The sequence below is a fragment of the Lycorma delicatula genome, chromosome 5, assembly GCF_047948215.1.
Source record: "Lycorma delicatula isolate Av1 chromosome 5, ASM4794821v1, whole genome shotgun sequence".
Taxonomy (NCBI): domain Eukaryota; kingdom Metazoa; phylum Arthropoda; class Insecta; order Hemiptera; family Fulgoridae; genus Lycorma; species Lycorma delicatula.
In genome coordinates this window covers 139083012-139097511 of record NC_134459.1, presented here as the reverse complement: position 1 = coordinate 139097511, position 14500 = coordinate 139083012, and the positions used below count along the sequence as shown (strand labels likewise).

The 14500-nt window shown below is 30.1% G+C and overlaps 1 protein-coding gene across 2 annotated transcripts in view; it reads right to left on the bottom strand.

Annotated features, from left to right (window-relative positions):
* Window positions 1-130, bottom strand: part of Vps39 (vacuolar protein sorting 39) — a 75965-nt gene extending 75835 nt beyond the window's left edge. Inside the window, exon 1 of one of the 2 annotated variants that reach the window (XM_075367160.1) lies at window positions 23-130. The gene's annotated coding sequence lies outside the window, so the exon portion shown is untranslated. The remainder of the gene's footprint in view (window positions 1-22) is intronic. The other variant, XM_075367159.1, reaches the window with a different exon arrangement.
* Window positions 131-14500: the final 14370 nt, after the last annotated feature.

Sequence of the window (14500 nt, the reverse complement as noted above, 5' to 3'; positions counted from 1 at the left end):
TACAATATTTTGAAAATAATACGTTCAATATAATCTATTAAATGGAAACACACTATTAAAAATTCCCGTTTATTATACTTCAGAAAAAATAAAACAGTACTACTCTATCTTCATACAATTTAGACGAATGACACACAATTTGATAAGAATTTCCCAATGAACTACTCTTCAAATCACCGTTTATCGTGCGGCCGGAAAGCAAGAGGAATAGTTCACTTTAAACAACAGTCTACAAGAGCCGTCGTATTTTATTTACTTATTATTATTTTTTTTTGTTTTTCTGGGCGAAAACTGTTTTCATGTTATCATCGCCAGGACTCGATGTATTTCTTGTAGATAAATAGATGTTTAAAATTGACACTTAAAAATTAATTTAAAACTAAAACCTAACAACGTAGAAATACATCTTATAACGAAAACCTCTAACGAAAAAGCTTGTGAATGTAAAAGCCTTTAGTGTATGCTAAAAGTGAAATAAAAACTATCCATTGTAGTTTTTATTAAAAAACATTAAAAAAGTAACGTAAAAGAATAATAAAAAAAAAACCATCTGACATACGCCAACACAGTGGACAAAAACCGTATAAATAATTCAATTCTTGAATCAAGATGTACGGCCTTTATAAATCGTAAGACATTCGATAACATCATTGCATTGTTCCCCAACATATTTCGAATGGCAACCCCTAGTTTAAATTTGCGACAAAATGCCGCATAACAGATACAATCCACAAGAATGTGTGATGCACTATTAGTTGGCAGTCGCAGCGAACACAAAAGAGATACATCTGTTTGTGTCATCAGATATCCATAAGTGATGCTCGTGTGCCCTATTGGCAAACGACAAATACTAACTTGCACTCGACAGTTATTTCTGCAAGAGAAGCTCCACGGTGATCTAGTGTTCTTAATTCGATGAGGTCTGTTGTTAATAGTAGCATCCCACTCACTTTACTACTCATGATGAACCACCCTCTCCACAGAAAAGACAAGATCGTTCGAAACAAAGTGATTGGTCAAAGAAGGCTGGAAACAGGGCTCGTTTGCAGCACTATTAACGCGCTCATTGCCGGAAATTTTAATATGGCTCGGGATCCAGCAGAAGCTCACAGTTGTATTATATTTAGTCATTTGCGAAGTAAAACACTGAATCTCACAGACAACAGGGTGTCTAGAGTACACGTCACCTGTTTAAACACTCATGGAATCTGAGCAAACAAGAACATGTCGAAATGTTGTATCTTAAATATGTAAGCCCTTATTAATACCATACAGCTCGGCAACGAAAATATTGGTGATGCTGATAAGGCCAAACATGTATGTTCAGTTGCCAATTACAAAAGTACAATCAACAGAATTAACGTTTCTAGAGCCGTCCGTATAAACTATAACATAAAGATTCATGCTATTTATAATATTATAAAATTTGTTTTGGAAAATAACCAGATTTGTGTTCTTTTTATTATACTGACATAAATCAAAGCGGCAATTAATGAGAAAAGGCCGACTAGGGGGTTAATAACATGGAACAACAGTAAGAACTAGAGGTAATTATATATTTAGAGCTGAGAAAAGGCGCTGAGCTTTCATAGTTACGAACAGGTTTAGATAAAACTCTCAGCATGTCTAACATTTTTAGACATTTTACCTTCAGCTTCTTCAAATGTGTTACCCATGTTAGTCGTAAACTAACTAACTTCTTTCTAGGAACTACATTCCTAGAAATCTAACCCGCGTGCATGTCTCAACTGGTTCACAATGTATACACAGTTGAGAGTCAACATGTCCCTCAACCGGGAAAAGAAGATGCACTTCATTTTTTCCAGTAAAATCGTAAATCAAGTAGATTTACATCACGATTCTAAGCGGGTTATTGTGCTTTGAAGCAGCTTCTCATTTGTAATTAAAGTTCTACATGCTATGTAAATAGAAAAGTCATCTACAAATAAAGAACACTTAACGGGTTTTGGCTCGCAGTTTGTTATACTATTTATGGCTATGGCAAATATAGTATCATTTAAAACACTTCCCTGAGGTACTCTGTTTTTTAGTGTGAAACTTTCATTTACCATTGTTCCAACTCGAACTCGGAAGAATGTACTGCTGAGGAAACCCCCTAATAAATGAGTGGAGATTTCTTTGTATACACCATTCACAAAATGTGTTTAGAATTCCTCTCCACGCTGCAGTTTGTATGCTTTTTGCAAATCAAAAAATACAGAAATCTGGCTTTGGTGAAGTAAAAAGATGTTTGTACTTCTGCCGGATTGTAAAGTACAATCTGGCGTTGAACAGAATAAAAGATTTCCTGGATTAACAGATTCCAGGGCAACTACATGATCAATAGATGATCTACCTTGGTGGAAACCGCACTGTCCTGGGACAACTAGGGAGTTTCTCTTAAGGTAACACACTAGTCGATAGATTACCATTCATTCTGTCACCTCAGATAGGGTCAAGAAGATATGACAGTAACTTGTGAAGCATGATTTATCTTTACCAGGTTTCAGTGTAAGGATAACCAGTGCCTCTGTCAAGAATCTGGAAACACTTGGTCAGAGAAAATTCTATTACAGATACACAAAAGATGTCATAGTACAGTATCTGAGAGGTGTAATAACATATTGAGCGTGATGTTATCATTTCCAGGGAGATTATTCACTAGAATTATTCAAGGCATACCTTAGCTCAATATAAAAAAAGGGTAAGTTTAATTCATTTCGTGAGTCTCCAACCACAAATGGGATATTTTCTACCTGAAACTTATAACATAAAACGAAGTGAGTAGATCATCCTCACTGATTTCAGTGTTTGGAGAAAGATATAAGTTGCAGATATTCATTTTGAATGATAGCAATATCTTCACTGAAACTCTAGGGATGTGTGTATGCATGGTATTTGTGTGGCCAATACTATTTCCTAGGAAAACAGCCACAACTTCTCATCCTCTGCCCTCAGTCGCATCTTTCGCAAACATATCCATGAAAGGACACATCATCCTATGGATGTAGGTGAGTTTTCTGCAGACACAGTATTAAAGGGTTTTCTTTCTTAAGAAGGATTGCAATATACCCAGGGTGAGTACAGAAACCGCAAAACTTCCACTGAGTAATATTTGTAACCATATGAAAGACTTCATTCCTGTTATAAATAAAATCTGTATGCAAATTACTTAATAAATACTATCTGTTTTTTTTTTTTCAATTTTATGGTCTTTAAGAAGTGCTTCGCTTTTTTGGACACTTCATCCACCACCATATTGTTATAGAAATATCGAGATGGTAGAGGGGATTTGGAAGCCTGGGAGGACAGAGATGCTGTATCAGGTGATTATGTTTTAATAGATCTTTTCTGAGGAATCTTGGTTGTTTGCTGTGTATTTGGTGCAGCAGGAACGTTTAGTAATGGTGTAACGACTGCAATTGGGTGCAATTAGATTAACCACCATCAGTTTTTCTAGCGAAAGTTAGCTTTTTGCCAGAGCTCAGTGCTGTAATTGCAGCTGTGAGGGTCTTTACTTGTTTTGACAAAACTTGGACCAACTTGGTCAGTTCTTTACATAATGTGCATTCACCTTTTTGTACATTGTAAGAAAGAGCCTGGACAAAACTAACATCGGGCTGTACAGAATTCCTCATGTTGAGAGATTTTCTGTATTTCCTATGTGCCACAGGATGAGACATTTTCTGTTCAGTAATATCCTTATAATCCTCCAGTTCTTCCTTATAAATGGGACATTCTTGAGACCTTGCCAAATGAGAGAACCCTTACAATTTAAATCTTTCAGCTTCAGTACATACGCTGTCATCATGTCCCACACAGCTGCAACATGCACAAATATGTTCCTTAGTACAACCAATTATGGTGTGACCAAATCCCTGATGCTGGAAGCAGTGTCTGGGGTTTGCTATGTACAGTTGCACACAAACATACAGGAGGTCTATTTTTATTCATTCAGGGGCTGTCGGAGTAGAAAATATGTGAAGATGTTGTTATATCAACATCGTTCTTCCTCATTATCCTCTGAACAGAAGTGACTGACTACGGAGACAGTTCCTCTGTTATATCTGGTTCAATACCAGCCAAGTCATGGCAGAGGGCCAATAGCTTCTGACTTTATTCATCATCAGTCATCTCAATCTACAAGGCACCACTCCTAAGTTTTTTAATTGATTTTGCAGATCCATATGCTGCAACAATGCACTTGTGTATTAAGAAAGGTGAAACCTTTGTAAATGATTTACCATCTTCCTTATACTTCACTGCAATACACCATATTGCTGATAGTTTTGCTGTCTTTGTTTTATCACTCATTTCATTATCACTGGCACACTACTTCGGCTGACAATGTCGTGCTGATGGGTGCCTGGCACCCATCAACACAACGTTAAATGGTTAAAGGTATACAATTACATAGAAAAACTTTTACAAGTTATTTGTGATAGTTTTATTTAGACAACTGTTTAAAGTTTAAAGTACCAAACAACTCTAACTTGTTTTAGAAAGTCTTCTTCACCACATTGTTTATACATAAGCAATTTGTGCTCTAGGGCTCTCTCAGAGAGCCTCTGCACAAAAAGTTAATGTAAAGGCATTCATACAAGGTCAGACAAGTTTGAGAACAGTTTGTTAAATCAAAATACACATCTGCTCTAGTTTTACTGCATAATCATTACAGTTGTTCTTTGTAAAATACATCCCTGTTGTTTATGTATATAAGTATTCAGCAGGTCCAACTGTAATTGATATGATGAAAAAATATAATTGGCTGTATTATTATTTAATTAAAAAAAAAGCTATTTGATCAAGATGTACTCTTACAATTACGATATAAATATTTATCCAATGTTTTTGTAGGGGTTGACATCAGACACCGAAAATTTGGTGCAATTTTTGGTATTGGAGCTTTAAAGGGCAATTTTACTTTTTTATAATTGTTTGAGATTATCATATCACACAGTAGAATGTAAGAAATTATGGTACTTAATTCCAGATAAATATTACGTTATTTTTGAATTCTATATTGTGGTTTAAATTTTTACTAACTTAATTATTTATGTAATTCTGATTATTATTTTTTATAAGATTTCTAATTGGGGACTGATTAAATTAATGAATTGACCTTCAGACACTGCCAGTCTTCTGGCAATATTAAAAAAAAAATTATTTTATTTACAGCATCTGGTAATTTGACTCCTTTTATGTTAAGCAGAGTATGTTCTTACAACTCTCCATCTAATTGGTTTTCCAATTAATATTAAATAAAAATATATTTTAGAGTTTAATACTTTGTTTCATAGTTTTATCTTTTTTTTAAATTTTGTCTTGTTCTTCCTAAAGTTTAAAACAGTGGTTATGCATTTTTGTTTAGATTTCCTATGGTTTGGTTTGTAAGTTTTTAAAATGATGAACTGAATCAAATTTAGTAAATAAAATGCTTTTAAAACTGCATACTGTTTACAATCTTTCTTGCTATCATTATCGGTGATTGGTGCTGCTGTATTCTCCCTGGCATCAAGTAAGTTATTGCTTGTGATTTTTAAACTTAAGTAGGCATGCATTTATAGTTTAGTAAAAAAGTAGTATATTGGATTTAAATGTATTTTCATTTAGGATATAGCTGTGATATGTTTATATGTTTCATAATGTTTAAGTTATTAAGATGTTCTCCCTTTTTTGTGTGCAGAATACATGTAATACTGTTACAAAAAAAAAATCATCATATATGATGCAAAAAATAACTAAGCTAAAATGGTTATTGAAATAAATTATAAAATGTTAAAAACTGTTGAAATTAATGTTAAAACACTTGAAATCAAGTACTTTTGATAGATAGATATTTTTTAGAAATAAGTGATTTTTCTTCTAACAAAGATTGCATATTTATAAATATAAATTATATTACATGTTTAAATAAAAAAATAAAATTTTCTTAATATACATATGTACGCGATTCATATTTATTCTTGACAAACAATGATCTGACAACCTGTTCTTATATCCTGAAAACTCATACTATTTGAGGAAGTTGCTTGAGATACTATTATACCTCAGATAGGGTATATGTAAACATAATAGATATTTAATAATGATGGAAATCTTACTGTTTTATTAAGGTGCTTCAAAGAAAAACAGTACGGTTTGATTTTTTACAAATGAAATCAATTTGATCATCCCAAAAAAATTCATCATCTAATAAAGTATCCAAAAATGTTGTTTTATATGCAACAGAAATACTGTCATTAACATTAACAGGAATTCTCCATGCGATTAGTAATGTCGCATCTATCTGAGATAGATGTAATGATTTTATTGCATAATCAAAGTTAGATGTTACAACCCATCCCATGAATAATTTTGAATTAGTTCCATAGAATTTTCAGCTCCTCCTTTTTAATAAGATCTTCAGACATATATATTATACATAGTTGTTTCATCAAGTGGGTAACAATGAATGGTTCAAAATTTTGAAGCAAATCATGAAGACTATATTAATTAATTAATAATAATGAACATCTGAAAAAAATTCACTTGATTTTACAAGCAAAATTAAATTCAATTGAAACCAGATTCTTATTACTGTGTATTGCCCTTGAAAAGTTAATTTTGCAAGAAAATATCGGCTATTAATGACTAATGGAAGTATGTATATTATTATAACTGACAATTGTGTAAAATTATCAATTTTTAAACATTAAAAAAAAATAATTTTTTGGGTAATTTTATTATATTAATTATGATATTTATTTCATTCATATATTTTACTATTATTCTGATGTATTAATATTAACTTTAACCTTTTCTATTTTTTTTATAATTAAGCATTTTATGATGTTACCCTGGTTAAGATTGTACTGCAGTTTCCCTTGATCTGTTCAGGCAAATGTCATGGCAGTTCTTGTAGAGTACAAACTTACTTGTTCTTCATGCAATTTATGTTATGTATAGATAAAATATATATTTATTTGTTAAACGTAGTGCTTGTAAGTATTCTTTATAAACATGAATAAATGACAACTTATCTGCCCAATATTTATTTGGAGCAATCACTGGTCTAGTTTAAGTTTAGTTGGCGTAATTTTATATTCATGTATTATTGTGATTGCCACAACTTGAATGTTGCCTGACAGTCTTTTATATTTTCAAAACTTCTTGGTTTTCTTTCCTGAAAATGTTAATTATGCAGTAATTGTTAACATTTTCATACTTTACTACTTCACAGTAGTAAAGTATGGTTATTGATTGATACATGTCAATATTAAGCATTTTCTATCTTTGTTTCTACTTTTTTGTAAAATGTTTTGAAGTGTTGTGTAGCCATTAACATGAACTAATCAATCTTTTTTTGTTGAGTTCTTCATTCTATGGAATTAAGAGCAAATGAAAACATCTTATGTTGTCATAGACTCATTTTGTTGTATGAAATATAATTTAGCCAACAGATAATAATATCATGATAGCAGAATAATATTTTTTCTACAAGGTTTTCTTTGTATATTTCATATTCATTAATTTTTTTGAAAAATTTCAAGATCATTGTTTTATTGTTATTTATTTCCAATCTATGGATTTATAAATGTGGTAAGACATTCTAATCAAGATTTTTTTTGTGATTTTCTTTTGTCGTGTCTAGCACTTGTCAAATTCCCCCAGTTGTTCAAAGTAATGAGGGCAGAAAATTTCATATTACTTGAGTTTGACCAATACTTCAAGGTGTTCTAAAGGATGCATCTTGAATTTTTGTAGTGTATGAAATGTGAAAGGTAGGCAGATGTTATTTTTTATTGCGGTAACTGGTTGTAGCACAGGAAGGAAGACTGTCATAGAATGTAACCTTGACTTATATCAGTTGCATATGATTCACTGTTTTTCTGCTATTGCAACAGGTCAGTACTGAGAAAGTAAAACATGTAAATTGTGCTTGTTTTTTCATTTCTGTTCAAAGTGATGAAACTGGTTGAGCAGAAAATCTGCATTAAATTTTGTCAGAAATTTGGTAACAAACAAGTAGAGACAGTAAGGATGATTAAAACAGCTTTTATTGATCAAACTATGCATGTTACACAAATTAAAGAGTGGTATCGCTGTTTCCAAGATGGCTGAACATCTGTTGAAAGTGAAAAACACCCTGGCAGACCTTCCACCAGCAAAAATCTGGTAAAAATCAAGTGAATTCGACAGATGGTAAATGACAGATGATGTAAGCTGAATGATTGTCAAATAATAATTACAGAGCCTGAAGATGAAGTAGGAATTTCACTTGGCTCAGTATCTTGAATGTGTCGCACAATAGTAAATTTTTCAGTGAACTTCTCACTCATGAACAATAGGAATACTGACTGCAAGTTGAGCAAGACATGCTGGAATGCACTAGCAGTGATCTTACTCACCATACATGGGTCCTTCTGATTTTTGGCCCTTTTCTAAGCTTAAAATTCTGCATAAAAGAAAGAGATTTGAAGACAGAATGAGATCAAAATAAATGCAACAAGATGTCTTGTGGTGCTCACTAAAAATTAATTTGAAAAGTGCTTCTGACAAACGAAACATCACTGGGACAAATGTGTTGTATCAAAAAGAGCCTATTTTGAAGGGAAAGTCATTAACTAAATAGGTAGTGTATTTTATTTTTATGAGCTGAGGTCAGATAATTTTTGATCACATCTTATATATTTAAACTATTCTTTATTATGTATGTATAACTTCAGATAAGCGTTTGTTTCTTTTCACTAATTAAGACTCAAATTACAGAAATACATAACTAACACTTTTAATGTTAAAACTTTTAATTTCACATTACTGTTGAAAGTAATTTTCTCTAACTTGGATGCAAGTTCATTGCATTTGCAGCCATTTTTCACATGGTTTGTTTGCAAATATTTGAAAGCTTATTTTTAGTAATATTTTTTTAAAAAAGTGAAATATTTTTTTAAAAAAGTCAAAGGAAAAATTTAGTGACATGTGATCTAGAAATCTTAATGGCCACAGGTCAACAATCCTACTTTCAGAGCTATGTTGAAATTAAAATTGAATCTTTACAGTAATAATGTTCATCGATTGAAAGAACCAAATGATTAAAAACATTTACAGTACTGTAATGGATTTCAATATTTTGTTGATGAAAATGGGAGTGAGTTGTTGGATCATATTTAAAGATAAAACTTAGTTTTACATAAATGGTTTACATTTTCAATTGAAATTAATGAATGTGGAGGAATGAGAATTGTCATATAATTCATCAACAATATAATAAATTTACGTAAAATTGTTTTTGTATAAGCAATCTTCTGTTATGTAACAGGTTTTTTATTATTTTTTTTCAGACAGTTGTAAATCCTATTGTGACTAAAACCAAAAAATCACTGGAAAATAAACAAGTACATTGGTTTCAGTAAGATCCACTTCTTGACTAATTAAAATCTTACATCAATGTGAGGTTTAATACATTAACTAACACATTACAAAAGGGGGTGCAAATCTCATAAAACAGAAAGGAACTTTTATATCTATTGCAAATTAATAGTATGCAATTTGAGTTAAATGATTTGAAAAAAAAACAGTTTTTGAAGTACACATCAAAATTTTAGAGTAAATCATTATTCAGAGAAAGAAACTGAATGATACCTCTTGTATCTCACGTGCTTTACATATACCACAGTCATAAGAAAGACTGTACAGAATAAAGCAATAAATTTAATGTATTTATGACTTATCTTGAAAACTATAAAATAAATTTGTAAAATTTCATTTTCTTATGCCATTGAAAGTAAATGAATAAAATTTTTATTCATTCATTTCAGCCGCATTTTATTTTTTGAACTGTCCTTATATGTACAATTCTGTTCGCCAGCTTTAATGGGGGCTTACCTTTTTTTCAGACAACTGTTAACTTTTTCATGATGTATTTAAGTAAAACATTTAAAGCAAAAATTAATTTAAAAAACCTTTGGAGGAAAAAATTTGTTGAAATTTTGGAGTCAGTGGTTCCTACTTTATTAATAAAAAAGAACTGAAAACCACTAAGTTCTCTGTTTTTGGTTTGTAAAAGAGTGATACAATTCAGTTTAGCCAATAAATGACTGTAAAGTAATCCATTGAGCAGGATGATGATAATGATAGTAAATACAGGCATGCAATGTAATACTTCAGGATAAGAAGGGGTTGTTATTTTATGGTGTTTGTTTATAGGATACACTCTATTGTCAGTCGGTGTGTTATTGTTGTCATGTGAAGTTATTGAAACAAGATGAATCAAATGGGAATATGGCTGTGCAGCCTTGTAGGCTGTAATAATGTAACAGTGTATAAACCAGTCAGGGTTTGTATGTATGCCCCATTGTATTCATACTTAAGAGAGAGCTGTCACAAGGGATGATCAACATGCTCAAACGCAAAATGTGTATTAAGCTATAACACGTAACCATATGCAGGTTTATTCATAAACTTAATATATAATTGATCTAGTTATTCTTCGTAATTAAAGTAGCATTATTTCACTATGTATCTGTTATTATTTATTATTTAAAAAAAGAAGGAAATTTTTGAAAAGTTCAAAAAAATTTGCTATGAACATTTTTTTCATAAAATTTAATTTATTTTAATTGTTACTCTAAATATTTTACTAAAACCATGTGCTTTTTGTCCTCCCAACATTTTCTTTAGCAAGAGGGTTAGAGCTTTGTTTGAAATTTTAAAATGGATTCTAAGTTGTTTGAATTTCTACTTGCTTAATGTCTGAATTTCAAGGGATGAAATCTCATTTTCATCTTGAAAATTTTAACTAAAATGAACCATCTACAATTAATATATTTATTAGAAAGTTTCTGAGAAAGTAGTTCTTATATTTGTATTAATAACTGCTTTATACGATTTTTGATGAAATTTAAAAAAAATGTTTTCTCAAAAAATCAAAAAATAAATAAATAATAAAAAAAAATAAAGTAATTTCAAATTTCATTTTCTTTATTTATTGTCCTTGAAATATCTTGCTGCATTCGTCTTCTGCATGTATTCATTATATAGTAACCAATGTTAATTAAGATAATACCTGGAATAAATTTAGCACAAAAGTGTGTATATTTTTATTTTACTGGCTTATTACTGTTCTTCAGGCCTTTGCTTTGCAATATTTTAATTTCAACATATTTTCTCCTTTTTTTGTATGTTCCATTCTTTGCATATATATTTTATTCTCTACAAATCCCTGCATTTAATGCTTACACTAACCTAAATTATCTTAATATGTAAGCTTTCCAACCTAGCTCATTTTTTTACAAGTTTTCTCTGTAAACGTTTCTTCTTTCCCATTCACTTTAAGAACTCTATTTTTACTTTAACAATACCCATAATTTTTATTGTCCATACACATTTCAAGGGCAGTTATTTTTTTTTCTGCTTTTTCTTACATCCAAATCACAATTTGTTAAGATTCCATATAACTATTTTAAAGAATATATTTAGTTCTTAAGCAATATTAGATATAAAGAGACTTCACTTCTGCATTAAAACTCTTGTACTTAGGCCAATCTACTCTTGATTTCCACTTTACTCCATCATATGTAATTTCATTACCAACCTAAACTAGCCTGAAGTTTCTGGCATATTGTGTTCTACTTTAATAAGTAGGTTCTCATTATTCTCTTTTCATTCATAAATCTTATAAAAAGTTTGCTTTTACAATTCTTTATGATAAAAAAATAAAATAAAAATTAATTTTTTTCATAGCTGATTTACTTAAAAAATAAATTATTTTACGTTCTTGCATATTATAGGCATGTATAACATGTAGAGATTATTACTGTTAGACTGCCTTAAATGCATTTTTCAACATTTTGTGGTCCTTGAATTAAAAAATATTAACATCTTGTTATAAAATTATATACACTTGTGCACATACAAACACAATTGATGGATGAACACTAAACATATAGAAATTCAAACTATGATTAAGGTAGAACAAGCAGTGAAAAAAGATTGGTTGAAGGAGGACTATAATAAGGTAAAGAGAAGTAGGATTTTTAGAAAAGCAGATTTAGTATATTGAAAAAATAAAAGAAAACTTTGAGAAAATGAAATCAAAATGCATTAATACTGGAGTTTTAATTGGTAAAAACCTTTCTTTCTTTACAGATGAAAAAGCTAACAGGAGGCAGAAATAAATAGAAGAATTGCACAGAGAAGAAAAATTATCCAATAATGATCTAAAGGAAAAGAAGTTGATGATGACTTCAGAGGAGAGTGTAGAATGATCTACAATTGTTTGATCTTAATTTGATGGAGCTCTGAAAGATTTAAACAGAAATAAAGCAGTAGGAATTGATCATAAATCATCTGTATTTCTATGCTTTGTATGGAAGTACTTTTGAATAAGCACACATAAGAATGCAAAAATTATGAGGCTGAAGAAAACCTTCATATTCTAAAGAGTGCAACCATACCTAAGAAAGTATGGTAATTATCAGGCGAATAGAACAACTGATAAAGATGAGTTATATGTAAATCAGTTTGGTTTCAGAAAGAACATGAGTTCAATGATTTTAGAAGGCAGTCTTAAAGAGAATAAAGTCATGTACAAGAAATTTATAGATATGGGGAAAGTATTAATAATGTAAAATGGAATAACATTTTTCAAGAATTAAGAAAATTTGGGCCTAAACATAGGCAAAGAGGAATTAATTACAACATGTGCAAGAATCAAATTGAAGTTATTAGAGAAAAAGATCAGGAATGGTATCTTTCAAAAAGGAATGGAACATTGATGAACAGAAACTCTGTTGCTGTTTTTTTCTTCATACACTGAACAAACAATATACAAATTGAAGAAATTATTTAGCGTAGACTGACTGTTCAAGTAGAAAAAAATAAAAATGTTAAGAATTACTAATGAATAAAAAATCACTATTATTATTTTTATAAAAGTACATGTTTTCTTCTATCGAGCTCTATGTTTAAGGAATGGTATAATTTTATAATGGTGTGTTATTGTTATTTTATCATCTCCTGCTGACTTAAAACTGAGTCTACAAGATTCAAAACTTGCACTAAATCTGATCCTATAAATGTCTTATTTAATATTTACTTCCATAATCTACTTGTTTTATTTCTCATATTATAATTATTGGGGGGGGGGGGGGGTCTAAATTTCTTTCAATATTTGGTACCTACAATGGATTATTGCTTCATAAATAGATCTAACTGTCATTAATAGTAATCTATAAATCATTATCCGCAGGTTTCTCATTTCTTTATTCCTACTGTATGTCTATTGGTGTATTTCTTCTGTTGCATAGATCTTAGTAAATTTTGTTTAGAGATAATCCTCAAAACAATATCTTTAGATCATGATACTAGAGACATACATAATCTAAAAAAAAATAGATATCCCTTTTCAAAAAAAAAAAAGAAGACAGTGATATTAGAAGTCGTCATAATAATTTGGCTTATTAATTTTTTATTTTTTGGTCTGTACAGTGTTTTACTTGTTTTGGACAAGGAATTAATTTTATTGTAAAGATTTTAAATAAGTTTTATCTTCTATTAAGAAATTAAATTGTGGCTAGATTTATTTTATGGTAATTGTTACTGTTATTTTGTGGTTAAATTGTGAATGATATTTAGGGCTATACACATAATTTAAGAGCTTATCCAGAATGTGCTAGCTTGTGTAATTCTGATTCCTTAAGGTAATAGAGTGGAAAAGGGTTACACTCTATTGTTATTGATGTAATATGATTAGAAGATATATGATAGTCTGTTTTTTTGTGTGTATCTGCAAATTGGATGGACCGATTTAAAATAAATTTGGTATAATAATTTGTCTATATAAACATTTATGCCATTTTTATTTTGGCTGTAATTGGATAAAGGGGTGGGGTGATATGTTCACTATGGATCCTGCATCTCAAAATTTTATTCAAAGGAATAAAATTTCGATTTTTTTAATAATAACATTTTATTTTTAGAATAATTTTTTAATATAATTTTTACTTGCATTCTTATATACTTTAATGATCCCACTTAATTTTTCTTGGTATAATTATGTTTGATTTTTAATACAAATTTTTTTTAAAATCAGACAAAGGTGTGAAATATTTCTCTCTTAATGAATTTGTTCTCTCAAGAGAGCATTTTGTTGAAAATTTTAACAAAAAACTTTTCAAGACTATTAGTATTGGTGTAAAAAATTATTTTTGATAACTATCCTGAAAATCAAATCAATCTATAATTTGGGCAAAAAGGTGGGGTGGCCCTTTCAGGATGTGTGAGTTAAAATCTGTATCCAAATTATCAGGAGATTTAGTGGTAATGGAAATAAAATTGTGGAAACTTCCTTCATCCTTCCTCCCTCCCTCACAAATAAACAAAAGTAATAAACTTTTCATGGTTTTAAATTTTTATGTTTTAAATTAAAAACACTTATAAAAAAAGCTCTAGGGACTGAGGGGACACAGCCAAGGTCTTACTTTTTGAGACCAATGCTTATAACTTTTCTTGATTTTTA